The sequence below is a fragment of the Fukomys damarensis genome, unplaced genomic scaffold (assembly GCF_012274545.1).
Source record: "Fukomys damarensis isolate Sample0158 unplaced genomic scaffold, DMR_v1.0_HiC HiC_scaffold_27, whole genome shotgun sequence".
In the NCBI taxonomy this organism is placed as follows: domain Eukaryota; kingdom Metazoa; phylum Chordata; class Mammalia; order Rodentia; family Bathyergidae; genus Fukomys; species Fukomys damarensis.
Genome location: NW_022900939.1, coordinates 25,624,348 through 25,639,304, shown reverse-complemented (window position 1 = coordinate 25,639,304; position 14,957 = coordinate 25,624,348). Strand labels below are relative to the sequence as shown.

The 14,957-nt window shown below is 36.6% G+C and overlaps 1 protein-coding gene and 2 pseudogenes across 1 annotated transcript in view; all 3 read left to right on the top strand.

Moving 5' to 3' along the window:
• Window positions 1-206, top strand: part of LOC104870458 — a 1,281-nt pseudogene extending 1,075 nt beyond the window's left edge.
• The window catches only part of Fancc (FA complementation group C), a 196,551-nt gene that overhangs the window by 88,612 nt on the left and 92,982 nt on the right, over window positions 1-14,957 (top strand).
• LOC117283577 lies at window positions 1,161-1,321 on the top strand (annotated as a pseudogene).

The following is a 14,957-nucleotide window of genomic DNA, read 5'->3' as shown; positions in this document are numbered from 1 at the left end:
GTTGGTTTTTTTTTTTTTTTTTTTGTACTGGGGATTGAACTCAGGTCCTTGCACTTGCGAGGTAGGCAGTGGAACCACTGAGCCAAATCCCCGGCCCATGATGACTTTGTTGAAGAGGAGAAGAGGAGGAAGAAGAAGGTCTTCGAGAGAAGAGGAAATGAGATGCTGAAGATGATGAAGAGGAAGAAATGACTAGATCATTCTAAGACCACATTCCTTAAGACTCCTGGGTGTGCAGTAGAGTGATCTCATGCATGATATGTGTTCCCTGCAGAAGTAGGGAAACTTTTTAAAGGAAAAGTGTAATTTTACTATTTTTGCCTTATTCCAATTAAGATTTATTAGTCTGTTAATGATCAAATTATATATAGAGAAAAATTTTCATCAACCCCTCCACCACTGTGAAATTCTCTAGCAATTTATGTAGAATCTTAAATTTTCTAATTCAAGCACACTGTATTAGTAATTTTAAGCCCATAATTAAGCATGATCACTTTAAAAAATTGTAACAAAAGGGCTTTGGATTTAGCTCAGTGTTTCTGCCACCTGCCTTGTAGGCGTAAGGTCCTGAGTTCAATCCCTGGTATCAATAGAATATAGATAGATAGATAGATAGATAGATAGATAGATAGATAGATAGATAAAAAGCTTATGCACAGCAAAGGATACAAATATCAGTTAGGAGACAATAGAATGGGAGAAAACTTTTGCCAGCTATTTCTTGGGTTAATATCTAGAATATGTAAAGAACTCAAAAAATAATTCAGCTCCCACCAAATAAAAAACACAGTCAAAATATGGGCAACTGAAATGATAGACACTTTTCAGAAGTACAAATGGCCAATAAAGACCCAGAAAATGTTCATCATCTCTGGCCATTAAACAAATGCAAATTAAAACAACACTGAGATTTTATCTTACTCCAGAAAGAATGCTTGATATCAAGAAATCAAATAATAACAAATGTCAGTGAGGCTGTGAGAAAAATTGAAATCTTTTGTTGCAAAGTAATACAACTACTATGGAAATCATTTTTTACATTCTTTTTTTGGGGGGGGTTACCATTGATCAAACTCAGGACCTTGCGTTTAAAAGGCAAGCACAGTGCCACTGAGTTAAATTCGTGGCCCTTACTCACATTCTTAAAAATCTAAAACTAGAGCCTTCTCAGTGGCAGTATCTTACCAATGAAGTTTATCCCAGGAGCAATTATTGCTAATTGAAAACTTTTCCAAATATTCCACCATAACCTGATACACAATTGACATTGGAAATTTTTCAGTCTCTGTGGGAACTGAATTTTTAAAAGTCTAAAACCAGAAATTCTGTTTGACTCAGCTATTCTTCTTCTGGGTATCTTTCTGAAAGTTAAACACATCATATTACAGAGTTATATGCATACTCAAATTTATAGCTGCAAATTCATAACAGCTAAATCTTGGAAGCAGCCTGTACATCCATAAATAGATGAATGGATAAAGAAAATGTGGTATTTTACATAGTGGAGTACTATTCTTCCATAAAGAAGATAAGTTTGAGCCATTTATAAGAAAATAGATGAACTTTAAGGTCATAGTGTTAAGTGAACTAAATCAGACACACAAGCTTTATCATATGGCTTCACTTATCTGAGAAATCTAAAATAAAAAGAGCAAAATAAAAGATAGATAATTGGGAGTAGGGAAATGGATCTTGTTCAAATAGAAAAGGGATCAAGATATGAAGGAGAGGAAGGAAAGGGGAGAGAAAAGAGATAAAAAAGACTTGAGATGTGTTACATACATATACCAACTTCCCACAGTGAATGTAATCATTACTAATAAACCTAGAGTAGTAAAAATATTCCTAAAATAAATCGCGCAGTTCCATCTCTAGCACCTGGGACAAGTTGTGAGGAGATGTGACTCCACGGTGCTTAAGTAAGCATGCCCCTGTGGCATGGCCAATGCTCACATCCCTCATGGCCTCTCTTTTAGGCTGCCTTTACTCTGTGCAACTTTCCTCAGACATTCCTCATTCCTAGTTTCTCCAACTTCCTGGGTTCTCCATTTTATTCTTTGTTTTACCCTCACAGTTTCACATACTGCCCTCGGATTCACACTTCTTCACTTCCCAGGTGTTCTTCTGAAATCTAGGTAAACATCTTTCTCACCACAGAACTCTTGCATTCTTCATGTGTGTATAACCAGCACCACAGGGATGATGCCGAGGTTGAACAGTAGCCTGGCTCCCTTTAATGGGGGCTGCAGAGGCTTAGATGTGCCTGGATGGCTCAGCACTGTGGACTTAGTCCTGGAGAACAAATTTCTAAGGTAACCATTCTGGAGCATGGTGCTGTGTGGTCTTTTCTCACAGCAGTGTCTTTGACTTTGACAACTTTGAGTCTTGGGAGGGTGGGGCTTACTGTTTCCTCACATGTTCTTAAGCCATTTCCCCACTGTCCTGATCCAAAGTGTTTAGTTTTTTGGTTTTTTTTTTTTTGTAATGTTATTCTTTTCAGCAAGGAAACTCTTTGCTCCAACTTTGTGGGTCCCAACTTTAACTTAGATTCCTTTCTGGCCAAACTCAAAAGTTTTTAAATCATTCAACTGTGCTCTTTGCTCTTCATTCTCAAAGTAGTGCTGTCTAAAACCTCCCAACAGTATCCATACCACATCCTCAAAATTAGACTGCCTTGAAATATCCTCTACCAGATTAATTAATCTGTCCTTAATCAATCTCAGTCTCCTAAAAAGTCTCTTGACATACTATTTTTCCTGTCTCCTCATTATATCCTGATTAGCTTATACATTCCACGAGCATAAAGACCTTATTCTAAAGCATAGAACAGTGTCTAGCACATACTTAGCATCCGGTACTCATTTGCCGAATCAATAAATTTGGTGAGTAGGATTTAGATGGTGAAAACACTGGTGAGAAGGAATTCTTCCACATAGAAAGAAGAAAATTAGCAGACAAATGTTAGATGTGGACAGGAGAAAGTGGTTACTTTACTTTGCAGAGTAAGGGACTTATTGGTGAGAAGTCAGAGATAAGGTTGTAAAAATAGTTTAATTTGTGACAAGTTTTGGAGTGCTATGCATGCAGCCTTGTGAGTGCTTATGAACTAGTAGTATAGGGCAGTCATTGAAATGATGCAGCAAATCAGGAGCAGCAAAGGGTATTGTTGAGATTTCACAGAACTAATAACATCTCTGACTTCCTGAGTTAGGAACCAGTTCAGAAAAAAAGATATCAAAGACAAGTAATTAGAAATCAAAATGTTGCTTCCTTTACCCCTGAAGCAGATTTTAAAATGTGACCTATATCTGTGACTTGGGAGGATCTTTCCAGATTTTGTAGACAGATCTTCTAGGCATGGGTGAGCTGACCTCCCAGCGACCTACCTGGTAAGGAATAGTTCTGTCTGGTCATGCATGGTGCAGCAGAAGGCTAGCACACATACTTTCGGTAGGCCCAGAAGGTTGGAAAGACAGAGGGACAAGAGTAGATGGGGCTAGATATTTTTAGTTCCTCTCTGAAGTTGACGCCTAGATCAATTCTGGAGAAGAGAATGATGGAATTAAGAGATGATGTCATAGATTATAGTCTCAGGAAATCTGACTGAGATGGAGATGAGTGTTCAAGGAGTGCTTTGGGGAGGAAAGCTGTAGAGGAAAAAAGAAAGGGGATTGTGCAGAGGAAAAAGTTTAGCTGCAGTGCTCTTTCCACAGAAGACTCCCCTGTGCCTCCAACTACTACAGCCACCAGTCAGTAGCAGTGATCACTATGGACAAGGTTGTGATCTTGGATAAGGCAGTCACATCATAACATCCTTCATCTATATAACAACTGTGCATTCTCCACTTTTCTCTCCCAGGGAATGAGGTGAACATTCTGTCTTCTCTGGAAGCCTGAGACTGAACAATTTGTTTCCCTCTAAGCGAGAATACTTGTATTTTATGGCAAATGGTACTTGCCACTACCTGAGAAATGTAGGGGGAAGAGGAGACAAGATCCCTTGAATAAGCCATAAATAGTCCTCAAGATAGAAGAGCAGGAGAGCAGAATGCCCTAGCAACAGCCCAGTGGTCCTGGACAGTGTGTGTGGAGACTTGGCCTGTCTTGTGTCCCTGTCTTGTATCTTGTATCCTCGGGATACAGGGAATGCAGCAGTATAAACTGAGTCTTCCTCCCTTTTCACTGCCTGTTTGCTGCTGAATGAAAATGTCTGGGAGTGTGTTGTTCCTGGGGCTTTGGAAACTATACAGGGTTCTGCCATGTGTGTTAGACATAGAGTCCTTGTAATAGGCTACTAAATTCAGCAAGTACATTGGGGGGTGGGGGTACCAGAGATCAAACTTGGGACCTTTATCTTTCAAGGCAGGTGGCAGAGCCATTAAGCTAAATCCCCAGCCAGCAAATACATTTATTAAATCTACAAAATGGCATCTGTTTGGTTGGATATCACATTTTTATTTATTCTGATAAGATTTTCTCAGCATTTCAGTTTTGGAATATGATTATGGTATTTAGCATTTTGCTGGGCTATGAAAAATGTAGAAATCACTGTGATTCTTGTTTTCAAGTATTTCAAGTCAATTGGTGTGATCTGCCTTCATTCCACGTTTGAAGTATAACCTTACATTTTTTTATGTCTGTATATGTGCATGTTTTAGGGGAGTAGAAACTGTCACATTATTAATGTGAATTCACTACAATCTCAGTAAATTTCCAAGAATGAAAATTTGTTTCCTCTGAAAGGGTACAGTGAAATATCATTTGTGCTCTTAGCTAATTTTGTTTGTTTGTTTTGTGTTTTATTTTCTTTTTCATTTCGTTTAGATGGAATCCTGCTTATTATAACTCTAAATTGTGTCAGATTGTTTTTTAGTAAGTTCCCACTAGTCAAATAGGCCAGATCAAGACATTTATTGCCAATTAGGAACAGGATGTTTGAGATGATTAGCGATGTTCTCCGGATGACCTGTTTTATGTTTTCAGTTTGTTTTTATTTTTGTTTAATGAACATGTTGGCTTTTCCATTAAACTATAACTTTAATTGAATTAGCTTGGTTAATAGAACATTGACCAGATCCCGTTCTTATCCCCCAGCCCTCCCCTAAGCTCCCCACTCTTATGGTGCCCCAACCTCAGTCTGAGGTAAAGGGAATTTCTAGGAATTATAGATAACACTTTATATGTTTCCAAGACACAGGCTCACTGTATTTCAATCTAAATTAACTGGGCAGCGTTCCTTAGGATATTTAGAGATAAATCCCTGTGAAAAGTAAATTTAAACAATAATGTCTGAAGTGGGAGACATTTCTTAGTGAATAGCCACTGGAGAGAGACATGTGGATGTCTGCACCACACGTGGCCACACGGTCTGTACATCTGTTTTGAAGTTCATTTGTTTCCTGGACCACATGTGTGCTTCTTTAGGAGGCTGCCATCCCTCCCAGGAGCTGGGTGTCGTGAGCTGTAACTGTAACTGGCTTACTCTTGCTGACCTAGAGATCATTAGACTTTGTTTTAGTTTGACTGTTGTTCCTATCATATCTGGTTCTGTTTAATATTAATAACATTGGAGTTTCTATAAATTAGCAGTATGGTGAAGGAGCCAAGCATACTTAAACTCATAAATCTTGATTTCCAGGCCTTTTAAATGCTTTGAGATTTAAATAGTCCTTTGTGGAAGACATACAGAGTACTTATAAAAATCCTGACTATCAGAAGTCTTTCTTAGTTAAATTGAAACTACAAACCAACCTCAGATAAATCACTCCTTTTGGAGTTAGAAAATCCAGATCTTTCCTGACTCTGGTTCTGCGATCTTTTCTAAATTGCATACCCTGATTTGCAAGATATAAAGGAAGATATATTAAAGGAAGATAACAAATATTATATGATATCACTTATATAAAGTATCTCAAATAGACACAAAAAGAACAGGAATTGGGAACCATGAAATTAGAGGAGTTGTTTAATAAGTAGAGTTTTAGTTTTGCAGGATGAAAAAGTTCTGGAGATCTGTTGTATGGTGTGAATATTCTCTGCTGAACTATTCACTTAAAATGGTTAAGATAGCAAATTTTGTGTGTGTGTATGGTTTTTTTTAACCACAATTTAAGATGTTAAAATTTTTCAAAGAAATAGTTAACTGAATCCTTAGCATATGCCATACATATATTATTTTATTAAATATTCACAACTCTGTGAAAGTAGTTATTATTACCCTGATGTACAGATGAGAGAACTTAAATTTAGAGCAGTAATATACTAACATGTAAGTGGCACACCATGTTGGGCCTAGATGCGTCTCTGAAACCACTTGAAAAATACATTGCCACAAGCTAAACTCATAGTCAGGCTATCTCCAAGGCTTTTTTTTAACCTCTAGAACCTCTGATTTTTATTCTGAGATACCCAGGGAACCTGCAAAGTCTTGTCAAGTAAGAAAAAATAGTTAAACTTTTAGGTGCTCAGAGACTACCTCTCTGTCATTTCTAGCATTTAAAATTTGCCTAACTAGGTTTTACCTCTGGTAGGTACCTCAGCAACACTAAAAGCTGATTTGTGAGAGGCTGAGGTCTTATTCAAATATTAGAAAAATTATAAATGGTGTTGGAAAAACTGGATTTCAATCTGCCAAAGATTAAAACTAGACCCTTATCTTTCACCATGCACGAAACTAAAATCCAAGTAGATTAAAGATCTAAATATTAAAAAAGAAACACTAAATTTGCTGGAACATAAGTTAGTCAGAACTCTTGAAGACATTGGCATAGGAAAAGACTTTATGAACAAATCCTCAGTAGCACAGGAACTAGCATAAAGAATCAAGAACTGGGATCTCATCTTATTAAAAAGCTTTTGCACTGCAAAAAAAAAAAAAAAAAAAACACCAACAGAGCTAAGAGACAACCTACAATGTGAGAAAAAAAATTTTAGCAGCTGCTCCTCAAAGGACTATTATCTGGAATATATAAAGAACTAAGAAAATCAGGCCCCCAAATGTAAAGACCCAATTCAAAAATGGGCATCTGAAATGAACAGACATTTCCAGACAAAGAAATAAGAGCAGCAAGTAAATATATGAAAAAAATGTTTAACATCACTGGTCATTCAAGAGATGAAGATGAAAACAACACTGAGATTCCACCTCACCCCACAAAGAAGGCTGCTAGTGAGAAATCAGCCAATAACAAATGTTGGTGGGGTTGTGAAGAGAAAGGAACCCTTCTCCATTTTTGGTGGGAGTGCACACTGGTGCAACCACTATGGAAATCAGTATGGAGATGGGGCCGGGGGTTTAGCTTGGCGGTTTGGTGGCCTGCCTTGCAAGCGCAAGGACCCGAGTTCAATTCCCAGTACCCCCCCAAAATATATGGAGACATCTCAAAGAGATTCCCTTTGATCCAGCTATCCCTCTGTTGGGTATCTTTCCAAAAGAATTAAAAGAATACCATAGTGATATATGCACACCCACGTTTATAGCAGCACAGTTTGTAATAACTAAAATTTGGAAACAGCCCAATTGCCCATCAGCTGGAGACTGGATAAACAAGATGTGGTTTTTCTATAAAAGGAAGTACTACTCAGCCATAAAGAACAAGAAACTACAGTCGTTCATAGGAAAATGGATGCATATTGAGGCCATACTCTTAAATTCTTATAAATACCAAATAGTTTCTCTGGTATGAGAAACTAAAAGTGTAAATAAGATCAAAATGGTATAATTGACAATGTGAAATAGGAAGAAAAGGCTAAAGGTGTAGGGGAAGTGGGAAGGGTAGGAGAAAGGAACTAAGAGACAAGAAAAAATATGAGAAAAGGAAAAAATGGAAACAACGTCTTTGTAAATAGGGGAAAGGGGAGGGGGTTAGGGAGGGCAGGGGTATGGGGAAAAAATGAGAACCAAGACCTGTCATGTAAAGGTACAAGATCCCAATGATGAATGTAACTGTACTGTATACCTAAAAAGTACCAATAAACTCAATGAAAAAAATATATTAGAAAAATTAAAATCTTGATAGTGTTTATTTCTGCAGAATGGCTTGATAGAGACTGAGAAGAATTTCCGCCTTTGTTTTTTTCTGCTTTTTATAAGAACAAGTGTATATTACTTATGTTATGGGTTGACTTTGTGTCTTCCCTGAAATTTATATGGTGAAGTTTAAACCACAATATCTCAAAATGTGGCTTTATTGTAAATAGGATCATTGCATATGTTGTTAATTAAGATGAGGTCATAATGGATAAAGGTGAGCCCCTAATTCACTATGACTGGTGATCTTATAAAAAGGGGGAAATTAGACACAGAGAGAAGCCCATGTGAAGCTGAAGGCAGAGATAAAGTAATACTTCAACAAGCCAAGTAATGTTAAAGATTGCCAGGAAATGGCCAGGACCAAAGGAAGGGTAGGCATAAAATGAATTTTCCCCTCACAAGGAAACAAGGCTGGTAGCACCTTGCTTTCAGAATTAGAGCATCCAGAACTGTGAGATAATGCATTTCTGGTTTAAGCCACTCTTTGTTATAGCAGCCCTAGAAAACCAGTACAGATTCTAAAATGAAAAGTTTTAAAGATGGAATAAAAAGATAGATAACCATGCCTCCTGACAGTTTATCCAAAGCAGTATTCAAATTAAGAAGGGATCTTCATTTATGAAGCTGTTCTTTTGGTTTGTTTGTTTGTTTTGATACAGGGTCTTGCTATGTAGTTCAGGCTGGCCTTGAACTTATGGCAATCTTCCAGCCTCAGTCTCCCAAAGTGCTGGAATTAATAGGTGTGCACCACAGCACTTGGCCTGTGAAGATGTTTGAGGTAATAATTTTTATAATTGGGGAAAATGAGAAGAAATCCAAATGTCTAGGCATTAGTGAGTAGCCAAATTATTACATATCTACTTGATGAAATATTATGTTGTCATTTTGTATAGCATATGAAATGTGAAAAATGTGTATTGTATAAAAAGCTATGAAAATTGTCTATGCAAAATGAGAACAGCTGTGTAAAAGAGATGCATTATACTAAAATTGGAAAAGAACAGAAAATTTAAAAGCTTTATTAGGATAATGGGATCATGCATTTTTTTTCCTTTTAGTGTTTCTTTTAGTTTGTTACTTTTTTATATAGAATTACGATAGTAGATTATTGTCATTATACTATTTCTTAAAAATCAATTTTGTTGAGGTAAATTTTATATACTGTAAAATACTTTTTAAGTGAATAGTTTGGTAGTTTTGATAACTATATACCTTACCACTACAATCAAGAAATAAAACATTTCTGTCTTCCTGGAGTCCTCTCTATGCCCTTCTGTAGTCAGTCCTCTCCCAGCTCCAGCCTTAGTTTACCACTGAACTACTTCCTGTCTCCATTGATTACCTTTTTTACTGTGATTTTATATAAATAGAATAATATAGCATATACATCTTTGTGTCTGACTTCTTTCATTTAGCATGTTTTTGGGATTCATCTATATTGTACCTCATGTGAGGAGTTGATTGCTTTTTATTATTTAGGAATACTCTGTTGAATCAGTATATCAGTTTGTCTTCCAAGTCACTTGTTAATAGCAATTTAGATTGCTTCTGATTTCTTGGCTATTATGAATAAGTTGCTATGGAGTGTTCTCTAAATGTCAGTTGAACTAGAGTAGTTGATAGTTGAATAATACTCTGAGATTGTTTTCTTCCTTGTAAGCTAACAAGTTAGTCTGCTACTGTGTCATACATGCAGGCAGAACACACAGAACTACTGGACTAAAGACATAGGATTGTATTATGTCACCTAAGTCCCATGGGAAAAATTCAGAAAGTCCTACATAAGTGCTGTGCACATATGACTTTGAGACTCAACGTTCAGCTTGTAGTGTTCAAATTGTTTATAGTAGGCTATGGAAAATTGTCCTTTATCCTGTGATTGGTTTTATCATGGCAGGCATTTATGGTTCTTATAGATTATGTCCATCCTTTCTAGGAATGCTTGTGTTTAGACTTTGCTGAGATGAGTATAGTTAGTCTCTCTCCCGCACTAGTTTTGTCCTCTTCCAAGATGCAGCCCTTTTCTAATTTCTGCTGAATGCCTGAAGATGAAATTCCACTGATCTCCCAGTCTTGCATGAACTCTGAGAACCATTTATAATATCACTCTCTGGCAACTGTTCTTTATTTGCCCTAGTAGAGTTTCACACTACCCATTCCTAGCTTATTAGTCAGCAGAAGACTCACATCCAACACAATGATTTCTGGAACTTTTTCTCTGTTGAGCTGTATTCTTTGCCTTCAAATTCCAGCTGTTTTTGTCTCCATGACTCAGTAAGGCTTCTGCGCTCTGCTTGCAATGACCCTCCCCACTTCCTAATGCATTCAGGCAGAAATCCAGGCCAATCATAGGATTTACCTCACTGGTTTTTCTACTTTCAGGTATCATAGTCTAGTGATGCCTGTTGTTACATGTTGGAAAACATTTTGTCCAGTATTCTAGATTTTGTAGCAGGAGGATGAAGGTAGTAGCTTTCTAGGGTTGGAAATTCTGAAGATAACTGGAGTGCTTAAAAATCCTTTAAGGATTTCATTAAAGCTTCAAGATGTTTTGAAGTTAGTTTCAGAGATTAGCATGTGTATGTTATTATGCTACTTGTCATCAGTAAAAAGAACATTGTCACTTTACAAAGCTGTATTGTAACTTGTCTGTTGGTACATAGATGAAGTTAGTTTTTTATGTAAATGCAAAATTTCTTGAGTCTTTGCGCTCTGATAATTGTCATTTGTTAAGATTGTTTTGTTACTGAGTTTTGAGGATGCTGGAGTCTCCTTCCTAAGGCAGTTTCTAGGTTCTTTCTTCTGTCTTGGTGAAAGAATTGGTCAAGACAAGCACAAATGGTAGCAAAGTTTTATTAAAGGTAGGTAAAGAAACAGGCTCTGCAGAGTGAGTTTGAGCCTAGTAAAAGTAGGAAAAGAAGTGCACTCAACAGCGTAAGGATGGCACCATGCAAGAGGGAACACAGTGGCAGAAACACAGTGTGAACTGTCCTTTTTTTATCACCCACTCCTCATGCTGATGTCAAGTCTAGGCCATCCTGTCAAAAACCTGCTTTGGGAACTGGTCTGCACATGTGTTCTAGGATTTTAAAGTGCCTCCTTTCCCAAACAGTTTCAGATATGTGCTACCTTCCATTTTCAGTTTCGTTAAAAAGAAATTTGGGGCATCTAGATCACATATTAAAGAAGTTGTATAATTTGAGACTGAGTTTTAGAATGCATATATGTAGGTATTCTGCCACACAAACTGCCTGGTTTTCAAATCCTTATATACCACTTGTCAGATTATTACTCAGTCAAGTCACATCTTTTCAGATAAGTTCTACATTTCTCAATTCGCACATATTGATGCCAAACCCCTTCCCCTAGTAACCTCCATAGAAAGCGAGATTGAGAAAGGGAGAGAGAGAGAAGGAGAGAGAGAGAGAGAGAGAGAGAGAGAGAGAGAGAGAGAGAGAGAGAATAGGTACAAACGTGTAAAGCTTTTAGAATAATGCTTGATATTAGATGTTTAATGTTCATTGTTATTGTTGTGATTGTTATAGTCAGTAACTGAATTACTGATTACATTGTTTATCCCTGTAAGTGTTAATAAATTTTTAGCCATTTTAATTGAAACATCCTTTGATAGAGAGAGAGAGAGAGAGAGAGAGAGAGAGAGAATAGGTACAAACGTGTAAAGCTTTTAGAATAATGCTTGATATTAGATGTTTAATGTTCATTGTTATTGTTGTGATTGTTATAGTCAGTAACTGAATTACTGATTACATTGTTTATCCCTGTAAGTGTTAATAAATTTTTAGCCATTTTAATTGAAACATCCTTTGATTTTTAAACCAAATACATGATCTTGCAATTTAAATAATAATAATAATAATATATACCTACCTCTGTTGTTAGATATAGGATATTACTGATATGTTCTGTGTTACCCATGTAACTCTCTGCCTTCACCTATCCTGATGTTTCCTGACTTGAATTTTCTATTCACTGTTGCTTTGCTTTCTTAAAAATAGTTTCACTACATATTGACTTAGTAATAAACAATGTGTAATTTAACTTTTAATTTTTTTCAGTTTTTGTTTTTCATCAGTACATGCATCCATTACATAATATTGTACTCCTTTTGGGAAGTTGGTACATGCACAGTACATAATACATCTGTTTTTCTTCATCCCCTTTTCCTTCTCTCCCAGTCCCCTCCTCTCCTGATCCTTTTTCCATTTGAAAAAGTTCGATCTCCCTACTTCCTATTATATATTTTAAAGCTTTTACATAGGTATAATGATATGTATTCTTCTGCCATTTGCTTGTTTTCCTCAATGTTATATATTTTTTAAGATTCATCCTTGTAGTGTACTCATTTTCAGTAGAGTATTTTTCTTATTTCCAAGTTATTTGCTATTAAAAAAAAGTTTAACTTTGAATATATCTGTATATGTTCCCTAGTGTACATGTGAAGGTGTTCCTGTGGTATATATTGGGCATGTTATGTAGACCATATTGGGTTGTAATCTTTCCGAGTTATAATCTTCAGCTTTCTGGTAACTGCGGCAGGCCTGGGTAAAAGTGAGCTGTTATATTCAAGGAAGAACTTGCGGGGGCTTGAACTAGAGTGGCTACCAGATGATGAAAGGAAACAGACGAATTAGAGATTTCATTTCAGAACAAAGTAATTAGTAGGTATTGAGGTTATATTACATAAAGGATTAGGCATAGGGTGAGGAAGAGTGATATCAAGGACAGCTGCTGGGATTTTAAATCGGTATGCCTTTTACTGAAATGAGGACTGTTCCCAATTGGCAGACATGCTTCATATTGTTTGGTTTTAATTCATATTTGAACTTAAAAAATGACTTTCATTTTTGGACAAATTTTAGGTTCACAGAAAAAGTGAGTAGAAGAAGAGATTTTTCATATCTCTCTGCCCCTACATGCACAGCCTCCCCACTGTCAACATCTGCCACCAGTGTGGTACATGTGTTAGAACCAATGAACCTGCTTTGAGTCCTTGTTACCATCCAGTCCTTAGTAACATTAGGGTTCACTCTTGGTGTTGTGCATTCTGTGGGTCTGGACAAATGAATAATGACATTAGAGTATCCTACAACATAGTTTCCCCTGTACTGTGCCTGTTAATCCCTCCTTCCCAGTCCCTTGCAACCACTGATCTTTTGACTCTCACCCTAGTTTTGCCTTTTCCACAGTGATGTATGTTGAAATCAAAGTATGTAGCATTTTCAGATCGGCTTTTTTCACTTAGTAATGATAGCTCCTTTTTTTTTTTGAAACAGGGTCTCACTATGTAGTTGAGACTGACCTGGAGCTCACTATGTAGCCCAGGCTGGTCTCGAACTCACAGCGATCCTCCTGCCTCAGCCTCCCGAGTGCTGGGATTATAGGCATGCACTCCCACACTCAGCTCATTTTTTAAAAGTGCTAAATATATTATCTTGTCAGGATATACCATAATTTATTCACTCACCTACTGAACATCATCTTGGTTGCTTCTACACTTAACCATAATACATAAAGCTACTCTGAACATCCAGGTGGTGATGTGTTTGTGGACAAAGGTTTCCAGTTCCTTTTAGTGAATATCAAGGAGTATGATGGCTGGATCTTATGGTTAGATTATGTTTAGCTTTGTAAGAAACTCTCAAACTGTCTTCCAAAGGCACTATGTACCATCTTGGGTCTCCACCAGCAAGGAATGAGTGTTCCTGCTGCTCCACATTCTTAGCAGTATTTGCTCTTATCAGTGTTCCTGATTTTGGCCATTCTAATAGGTATGTAGTGGTATCTCATTTTAATTTGCATTTCCCTGATGACATATGATGGGAGCACCTTTTTATATTCTTATTTGTTATTTGTATATCTTCTAGTGAGGTGTCTTCTTGCGTCTTTGGTTCATTTTTTTAATTGGGTTGTTTATTTTCAGAGTTTTAAGGCTTATTTGTAAATTTTGGATAACAGTCTTTTGTCTGTTACATTTTTTGCAAATATTTTCTCCCAGCCTACCCTTCTCTTGGTAGTATTCTTTGCGGAGCAGAAATTTTTAATTTTAATGAAGTCCAGCTTATCAGCCCTTTCTTTCATCTGACATCTTTGGTGTTACATCTAAAAAGTCATCATCAAATCAAGGTCATCTAGATTTTTTCCTGTTATTTTCTAGGTGGTTTACAGTTTTGTATTTTATAATTTAGTCTTATCTTTTTTTTCTTTCCTGTGTTGGAGATTGAACCCAGGGCTTTTGCACTGAATTACATCCCCAGTCCTTTTTTTTTTAATAGTCTCATTAGTTTGGATCAAACTTTTGATCCTCCTGCCTCAGCCTCCCAGATTACAGGCATGGTTGTTACTCATTTTGAATATTTTGTGAATAATATATAGAGTCTGAGCCTGGATCCTCCTCCCCTCCTTTTTTTTTTTTGCATGTAGCTACATGGGCTTTTTAAGGTTTAGCATATAAGCTACCATTCCTGATGTTCATGTGTTTGCTTCTATACTCTTCAATATATGGCTTTAAATGTGCTCTTCGAGTAGAACTGAATGGTTGGCAATGATATGTAATGGCATTGAACAAAGACCCAAGAGGCCTTTACACATAGTCTGAGATTTTGACTTTACGTCTCTTGAATACATCCAGTTCCAAGCTGTATTAGTGGAAGCTTGCAATTAGTTATGTTTCAGATAGGTAAGGTTTGATCTTATGAAAACCTTTTATCCAAAATTAAATAATTCAAATGCAGTGACATTAGGATGTTAAAAAATCATAATTAAAATGCCAAGGACAATAAGAAAATAAAAGAAATGGCAAATGAAAGCAGGTCTGAAGGTCTAGATTTGGATCTGCCTTGCCATTGATGAATGGCATTAATTTCTTTTTCTTTCTTGCTTTTTTTTTTTTTTTTTTTTTTTTTTT